The sequence below is a fragment of the Anabrus simplex genome, chromosome 1 (assembly GCF_040414725.1).
Source record: "Anabrus simplex isolate iqAnaSimp1 chromosome 1, ASM4041472v1, whole genome shotgun sequence".
Lineage (NCBI taxonomy): Eukaryota > Metazoa > Arthropoda > Insecta > Orthoptera > Tettigoniidae > Anabrus > Anabrus simplex.
This window is the reverse complement of record NC_090265.1, coordinates 1,643,191,657-1,643,201,193: the sequence shown is the minus strand read 5'-3', so window position 1 is coordinate 1,643,201,193 and position 9,537 is coordinate 1,643,191,657.

Here is a 9,537-nt window from a genome sequence, read left to right as displayed (position 1 = left end):
ACTAAAACCATCTTCAGGATTGCGGACAGTGGGGTTCGAACCTCCCATCTCCTGAATACATGCTCACAGCTGCGCCACCCTAACCGCACGGCCAACATGCTCGGTATATTATTTATTATACTACTGCTTGGCCGACCCCGCGGTCTAGGGGTAGCATGCCTGTCTCCCACCCGAAGGTCCCGGGTTCGATTCCCGGCTAAATCAGCTATTTAACCTGGACCTAAGGGTTGGTTCGAGGTTTGCACAGCCTACGTCATTACAATTGAAGAGCTATCTGACAGTGAGTTAGCGGCCGCGATTTATAAAACCAAGAATAACGGCCGAGAGGATTCATAGCATTGACCATGCGTCACCTCGCAATCTGCAGGGATTCGGGATTAGCAACGGTCGCTTGGTTGGCCAAGGTCCTTCAGGGCTGTAGTGCCAGGGTATTTGTTTGTTTATACTACTGCCTAGAGGTTGCCTTTCTCTTCGATCCTATTGTTATCTTTCTTCCCATCGGACTCGGCGAGGCATCCGACCTCTACCGCCTCAGGAACAGTGTCCTTGAGCGTGAGACTCTGAGTCGGGGGATACAACATGGGAGGAAGACCACTACCTCACCCAGGTGTACTCACCTGCTATGCTTAACAGGGGCCTTGTGTCGGGAGGGGGGGGGGGTGATTGGAAGGGGTAGACAAGGAACGGGCAAGGAAGTAGCCGTGACCCTAAGTTAGGAACCTTCGCGGCATTTGCCTGGAGAAGAAGTGAAAAACCACGGAAAACCACTTCGACAATGGCTGAGGAGGGAATCCAACCCCCCTCTACTCAGTTGACCTGCGGTTGAACGGAACCCATTCCAATCCTCGTACCAAGTTTCAAATTTCGTGGCAGAGACGGGAATCTAACCCGAGCACCCAGGTTAGCAACTAATCACATTAACCACTACACCTCACAGGAGGACTACTATTGTTATACTAATAATAAATGTAGTGTTTAGAGTCTAAACTTTACACAGATAATAAACGAAATCTATACTATACAGTTCAGTGGCATGCCGCTTGCGAGTGAGCACTCAGATGGTAAAAATAAAATCTAAGGAGCGTAATTGTGCTCATCCAGCCTCTCGCTAAAATTGCCAGGAGCGCGACTGCGTTTTTCTTTAGCTTGCAATTTGGTTGTAAAGCGGGTGGCATTCTTAGTATACCCACTGCAAATAGCACTAAGAAGGTGTTAATGGCGCCGGGCCCGCAGTCCCCGAGTTCGATTCTCGGCCTGGTCAGGAATTTTTACCTGGATCTGATGGCTGGTTCGAGGTCCACTCAGCCCACTTGATTACAATAGGAGGTATCTGCCGGTACGATGGCGAACCCGCTCTAAAACATTAAACGACCGATAGGACTCATAGTACTGATCATGCATCAGCTCGGAAACTGCAAGCCTTCGAGTTGAGCAGCAGTCGCTTGGAAGGCCACGGCCCATCAGGGCTGTAGTGCCATGGAGTTTCATTGTTTTGTCATTAATGAATAACATTTGCTAAACCAAAGAGAGGGGCCAATGACCTAGATGTTAGGCATCAGATCCAGGTAAAAATTCCTGACCAGGCCGAGAATCGAACTCGACAAGCATCATCAAACCAAAGAGAAAACAAAGTGTGCATTATTAAATCATAGAATAGATCCTCCCTGGTTAGAACATTAATTTTACATTTACGATTTGTCAATGGCGAATACCGATTAATACAATCTATATCGTAGGTTAAGAACTAGTATCACGTAAGTACATAACGCAAATTTTATACCAGAAGGAGAACTGCAAAACTGGTCTCTTGAAACGAAATAGCGCAACTAATTTCTAATCAGGAGAAGAATAATCATTTATCTGCGTATTTATCCATGTTAGTTATACAATATCGAACCACCACATTTGATTGTATTCTGGGAGCTACAAGCCTCCATGGCTCGTGCGGCAACGCGCCGGCCTCTTACTGCTAGGTTCCGTAGTTCAAATCCCGGTCACTCTGTGTGATATTTGTGCTGAACAAAGCGGAGGCGAGATAGGTTTTCCTCCGGGTACTCCGGTTTTCCCTGGCATCTTTCATTCCAGCAAAACTTTCCAGTAAAATCTCATTTCGTCTGTCAGTTATTAATCATTGCCCCAGAGGAGTGCGACAGGCTCCGGCAGCCGGCACAATTGCTCTCCTCCTGACCCGATCGAATGACTGGAAACAGGCTGTGGATTTGGATTTTCTGGGAGCTACATGGTGTTGTTCCTTAAGAGATGGTGCGGGCAAGTAGTAAACAATGGGCAAGAACGGTCGGTTCTCTATAAAACGTTTAGCCGAGTCCAATCAGTTTGTTCACTGGCCGACCGAATTCGAAACTAGGCTGAACCAGTTTATGCAGGACTCTAACCGCTGTACCTCCTGTGAAACTGGAGGAGATACGTTATTGCCGTGTGCCCGTTTATTTTGGCCCAGATTCTTGTCGACAACATCGACGCTAAAACTTAGATAACAAAGGAAAAAGAACTACATAATAGGAAAATTTGGGGCAAGTTAGTTTTTTAGGAAGAGATATTAGGGACTGGAATAATTTACCAAAGGAAATTTTCGATAAATTTGCAATTTTTTAAAAATAATTTAATAAAAATCTAGGTATGAAATGAAATGGCGTATGGCTTTTTGTGCCGGGAATGTCCGAGGACAAGTTCGGCTCACCAGATTCAGGTCTTTTGATTTGACATCCGTAGGTGACCTGCGCGTCGTGATGAAGACGAAATGATGACAAAGACGACACACACACCCAGTCCCGTACCAGCGAAATTAACCAATTATGCTTAAAATTCCCGACCCTGCCTGGAATCGAACCCGGGACTCCTGTGACCAAAGGCCAACACGCTAGCCATTTAGCCATGGAGTCGGCAAAAATATAGGTAAACAACTGATAGGGAATATGCTACCTGGTCGATTACATCTGTGATGACTGAGAATAACAATAGTGATGGTGACATGATTGACTATGAATTCTTCTTCTACCTGTGGAGGTCGCGGGTGTGAACTTGTGGATTTTTCCCCGTTTTACGGCCGGATACCCTTCCTGACGCCAACCCTTCATGGAGGGATGCCATCACTATTACGTCCGGCTCCATAGCTAAATGGTTAGCGTGCTGGCCTTTGGTCACAGAGTCCCCGGTTTCGATTCTTGGCAGGGTCGGGAATTTTGACCATCATTGGTTAATTTCCCTGGCGAGGGGGCTTGGTGTATGTGTCGTCTTCATCATCATTTCATCCTCATCACGACGCGCAGGTCGCCTACGGCAGTCAAATCAAAAGACCTGCATCTGGCGAGCCGAACTTGTTCTCGGACACTCCCGGCTCTAAAAGCCATACGCCATTTCGTCACTATTGTGTGTTCCTATGGTGGTTGTCTGGAAAAAACGCAAACGTGCGGTCCTCGAGCCAGAAGAATTAATCAGACGCGATTGAAATCCCCGATCCGGCCGGGAATCGAACCTGGGAACCGCTGAACTGAATGCCTCAGCGCAGACCATTCAGCCAAGCAGTCGGACGCATGGTTTACTAAGACTAACTGACATAATATCACAGAATACGATTTGTTTGGAGGAAATCTCTGATCTAGCGTACTAATTTGCTCATTAGAGATACTTTGGTCCGCCTCTGTGGTGTAGTGGTTAGTGTGATTAGCTGCCACCACCGGAGGCCCGGGTTCGATTCCCGGCTCTGCCACGAAATTTGAAAAGTGGTACGAGGGTTGGGACGGGGTCTACTCAGCCTCGGGAGGTCAACTGAGTAAAGATGGGTTCGATTCCCTCCTCAGCCATCCTCGAAGTGGTTTTCCGTGTTTTCCCACTTCTCCTTCAGGCAAATGCCGGGATGGTACCTAACTTAAGGCCACGGCTGCTTCCTTCCCTCTTCCTTGTCTATCCCTTCCAATCTTCCCATCCCCCACCGAGGCCCCTGTTCAGCATAGCAGGTGAAGACTCCTGGGCGAGGTGCTGTCATTCTCCCCAGTTGTACCGCCCGACCCAATGTCTCACGCTCCAGGACACTGCCTTTGAGGCGGTAGAGGTGGGATCCCTCGCTGAGTCCGAGGGATAAACCGACCCTGAATGGTAAACAGATTAAGAAAGAAAGAAAGAGATACTTTGTCCATGAAAAAAAAAACTTCTCATTCGTTCATTTTCTCCGCTACTCGGAAAAACATAGATTCATGGATATGTTTCTGGTCTTAGAAGACGAGAGGGAGAGAGAATACATATCATTTGGTTGTTCATCTCTTAGAAGCCTCTTACGACATGCAGCGGGTGCGGATAATCCATCCTTTAACTCCGTTCAAAGGGGAGATAAAGAGCTCCGATAAATCGAAAGAAAAATGAGTGTATCCACACAAAGAAATGTTAGGGTTCATTTAGTGTGAGTAAAAGAAAGACTTTCTAGAACTCTTGGTGTAGTGGTTAGTGTGATTAGCTGCCACCCTCGGAGGCCCGGGGTGCGATTGCCGGCTCTGCCACGAAATTTGAAAAGTGGTACGAGAGCTGGAACGGGGTCCACTCAGCCTCGGGAGTTCAACTGAGTAGAGGGGGTTCCTCAGCCATCCTCGAAGTGGTTTTCCGTGGTTTCCCACTTCTCCTCCAGGCAAATGCCGGGATGGTAGCTAACTTAAGGCAACGACCGCTTCCTTCGCTCTTCTTTGTTTAACCCTTCCAATCTTCCCATCCACTCAACAGGTAGCTCTGTGGATCAGAGGTAGAGTGTCCACCTCCGGATCCAAGATAGCGGGTTCAAACCCGGCAGAGGTAGTCGGGTTTTTGAAGGGCGGAAAAAAGTCCATTCGACACTCCATGTCGTACGATGTTGGCATGTAAAAGATCTCTGGTGATACATTTGGTATTTACCCGACAAAATTCAATGAATCTCAGCCATAGACGCCCAAGATAGATCCGGTTTACTCTGTCTGCCATCTAGTGGGCCTAGAGTAAAACAGAACGTCGAAATTGACGAGCAGTCAGACAGATGGCGTCAAATTGAAATTTCTGCACACGGTAGCTGAGGCCATACGATTATTATTATTATTATTAGTAGTAGTAGTAGTAGTAGTAGTAGTATCCCCCAACAAGGCTCCTGTTCTGCATAGCAGGTAAGGCCGCCTGGGCGAGGTACTGGCCCTCCCTCAGTTGTATTCACCGACCCAAAGTCTCACGTTCTACGACACTGCCTTGAGGGGGGTAGAGGTGAGATCCCTCGCTGAGTCCGAGGGAACAACCAACCCTGGAGGTTAAACGGATTAAGAAAGAAAGAAAGAAAGAAAGAAAGAATGTAAATACTAATCTGAAATGAAAATCTACAGCCTGTTTCCAGTCATTTGACCGGGTCAGGAATAGAATGAATGAAGCCCCCTTCTAGCGGCGGGGATGGGGATTGTGCCGGCTGCCGAGGCCTGCCGCACTCCCCTGGGGCAGTGATTAATGAATGATTAATGAAATGAAATGAGATTGGGGAGTGTTGCTGGAATGAAAGATGACAGGGAAAACCGGAATGCCCGGAGAAAAACCTGTACCGCCTTCGCTTTGTCCAGCACAAATCTTACAAGGAGTGACCGGGATTTGAACCACGGAACCCAGCGGTGAGAGGCCGGCGCGCTGCCGCCTGAGCCACGGAGGCTTCAATGTAAATACTAATCTTATTATTATTATTATTATTATTATTATTATTATTATTATTATTATTATTATTATTATTATTATTATTATTATTATTATTATTATTATTATTATTATTAGCCAGCCCTGTGGTGTAGAGGTAAGTGGCTGTCTCTTATTCCAAGGTCCGCAGCTCGTTTTCCGGCAATTTCAATTTTTCAAATCTCGACCACTGAGGGGTAGAACGGGGTTCACTTGATAAGATATTTTCTCAAGTTCTTAGTTACAGGAAGAAAGCGCACATTGAGAAGATGATAATAAATAATAATGTTATTTGCTTTACGTCCCACTAACTGCTTTTACGGTCTTCGGAGACGCCGAGGTGCCGGAATTTAGTCCCGCAGGAGTTCTTTTACGTGCCAGTAAATCTACCGACACGAGGCTGTCGTGTTTGAGCACTTTCAAATACCATCGGAGTGAGCCAGGATCGAACCGGCCAAGTTGGGATTAGAAGGCCAGCGCCTTAACCGTCTGAGCCACTCAGCCCGGCTTGAGAAGATGACGCTACTGGCCTAGTATACGTGTGTTTGACAGACTGAAAAGTTTTTATGTCTGATTTGACAAAGTAGACACTGGAAAGTATGGCTTCCTTCTTAACAAACTAGTATACGTAGAGGAACACTGGGTGCCATATTTACAAAGGTGTCGGAATTTCCTGATAGATCCCGTCCAAAAACATATCCGCGCTAAAATAGAAAAGGTTTCAATTGTACGTGTCAGTTCCCATGGCAAAATGGTTAGCATGCTGGCCTTTGGTCACAGGCATCCCCGGTTTGATTCCCCGGAGGTTTTAACATTATTGGTTAATTCCGCTGGCAGGGTGCTGGGTGTATGTGTCGTCTTCATCATCTCATCCTCATCACGACGCGCGGGTCGCCTACGGGAGTCAAATCAAAAGACTTGCATCTGGCGAGCCGAACTTTGTCCCCGGACACTCCCGGCACTCCCGACCATATGACTTGTTTTTTTGCTATTTTGTTTTACGTCGCACCGGCACAGATAGGTCTTATGGCGACGATGGGATAGGAAAAGCATAGGAATGGGAAGGAAGCGGCCGTGGCCTTAATTAAGGTACAGCCCCAGTATTTGTCTGGTGTGAAAATGGGAAACCACTGAAAAGCATCTTCAAGGCTGCCGATAGTGTTGTTCGAACCCACTATCCCCCGGATGCGAGCTTACAGCTGCGCGCTCCTAACCGCACGGCCAACTCGCCCGGTATTTCATTTTCAAATGTACGTTTGCCGAATAAATAGTTTATGTAAAAATAGCACAAAATATTATTTTGTAAACCATTCTTTGTAGAATTCACCGGAATGAAATCATTTCAAATGTTTCCTTTTTCTTTCTTCAAAACATTCATTTGTTCAGTTCGTTCGTGGTTTCCCATTTTCACACCAGGCAAATGCTGGGCCTGTACCTTAATTAAGCCCACGGCCGCTTCCTTCCAACTCCTAGGCCTTTCCCATCCCATCGTCGCCATAAGACCTATCTGTGTCGGTGCGACGTAAAGCAACTAGCAAAAAAAAAAAATGTTCGTTCGTTCGTTGTCTGCGCAACACCTCATTATGTCGACAACTAGACTGCCAGTGTAGAAGGCTGGCCATTGCTGCTACACGCAGACCATCCGGTTATACAAGAGTGGCTCTTCGCTACACAGAAGAGAGAGGCGGTCGGCAGTTCGAAAGTGAGAGTATTGGTGCCATACTTCCCTGAGTGGCCGGTGAGAGGAACGTAAGAAAAATACAGTATATTGAAATCCATTAGCTCAGGGTTCGTGACACAGGAAGACGGTGAGAGTCGATAAACAGCCAGTCTTTGGAAAAATTGACCTGAGGAAACTAACTTATTGACCATATCTTCTGACAGAGGAGCATAGTTCAAAACTTTCTCGTTGTCACTGTGATGAAAGAAATAATAGGCCTAACCTCTCTTCAGATATCTCGATGGACCGCGTTAGCAATTAGAAACAACGAACTAACATTCGTATGTCAGAGTTCTCAAAGGGAAATCATAACATCGGCCTGTACGGGAGTGAATGCTGAGTGTAGTCAGGATACCTTATTCATAAGTTGGAAGGAATATAAATTTTCATTATATTGGTTTTACATCGCGCTAACTACTTTTGTGGTTTTTGGAGACGCCAAAGTAGAGGAATTTTCTCCCACAGGAGTTATTTTATATGCCAGTAAGTCTACCGGCACGAGCAGTATTTTTTTTTTGCTAGTGGCTTTACGTCGCACCGACACAGATAGGTCTTATGGCTTCGATGGGATAGGAAAGGCCTAGAAGCTGGAAGGAAGCGGCCGTGGCCTTAATTATGGTACAGCCCCAGCATTTGCCTGGTGTGAAAATGGGAAACGGAAAACCATCTTCAGGGCTGCCAACAGTCGGATTCGAATCCACTATCTCCCAGATGCAAGCTCACAGCCACGCGTCTCTAACCGCACGGCCAACTCGCCCGGTACGAGCAGTATTTGAGCCAGGATTAAATCCGCTAAGCTGGTCCCAGAACAACACTGCTCCACCGTCTGAACTACTCAGCACGGCGAAGTTGGAAATAACAGACAAACTAGCGAAAATGACTGTTAGTACAAACGGATGGAAACAATGGCCGAGGGGTACTCGGAATGAGGAGATGAAGTAGGGAATAAACTAAATCGATGAATATATATGTATGTCCGTCTCTGTGGCTGAATGGTCAGCGCTGAGGCCTTCAGTTCAGAGGGTCCCGTGTTCGATTCCCAGCCGGGTCGGGAATTGTAATCGCGTCTGATTAATTATTCTGGCTCAGGGACTGGATGTTTGTTTGTCCCAACATTGTCCTCTTCATATTCAGACAACACATAACACTACCAACCACCACAGAAACATGCAATAGTGATTACATCCCTCCATGTAGGATTGCGTCGGGAAGATCATCCGGCCGTAAAACAGGGTCAAATCCAAATGTGCGACACAGTTCGCACCCGTGACCACACAGGTATGAGAAAAGAGATGTATAAACCGGCTTCGGAGGTGGAATCATATGAGGCGAATAGAGAACGATATGTTACCTAGGAGAATAATAGACTTAGCCATTGAAGGTAAGAGCAGTAGAGGGAGCAACGATGATTAGACTCGGTTTTTAATCATTTAATTTTAAGAGAATTGGAACTAAACGAAATCACAGAGGCAGTGTAGTTCGAAATAGCGGGTTGTGCAGGCAGTTAATCCACAGAGGCTTGTAGACAGAACCCTGGAAAGCATAACAGTGTATAATGAAGCTGTATGCGATCTCTCTGTGTTAGTCTTCACTGATACCGATATGCTGATTTTGGTACAAGGACTTTCGCTGTTTGTCAAATGAATATATTGTTAGGAGTTCATGTGACTGCCAGCCATCTGGAAGCACACGTCGGTATTTCCTGGAAGGGATGAGTGAGTCAGGGTGGAAAGCTCCTGGCCGACCTGAGGGCATTTGACGGCCTCTTTTTTTCTTTTTTTCTTTTTTTTTTCTGGTGTCACCGTGGTAGGTGAAACTAGAACGTTCCTATTCTAGGTGCACCCCGAAGATACTAGAATTCGATCACCGGATATATAAAAGCAGACTCGCTGCCAACAAGAGGAGTTGTTGAAGTGGAGAGTTGGTCAAGAATTTAGTTCAAACCTGCCTGCTTGTAGCTGCTGAGTGAAGTGACTGATACGTGTGAAGCCAAGTGAGGGGTAGGACATGTCAATTATGATTATGGAAGGATCGCCCGTTCCGAGTAAATACCTGCCAGCCGGAGACCTGCTGTGGGGACAAGACACTTTTGTAAACAGCCATAATTAGTGAAGTGTTGTCATTCATTGTGAAGT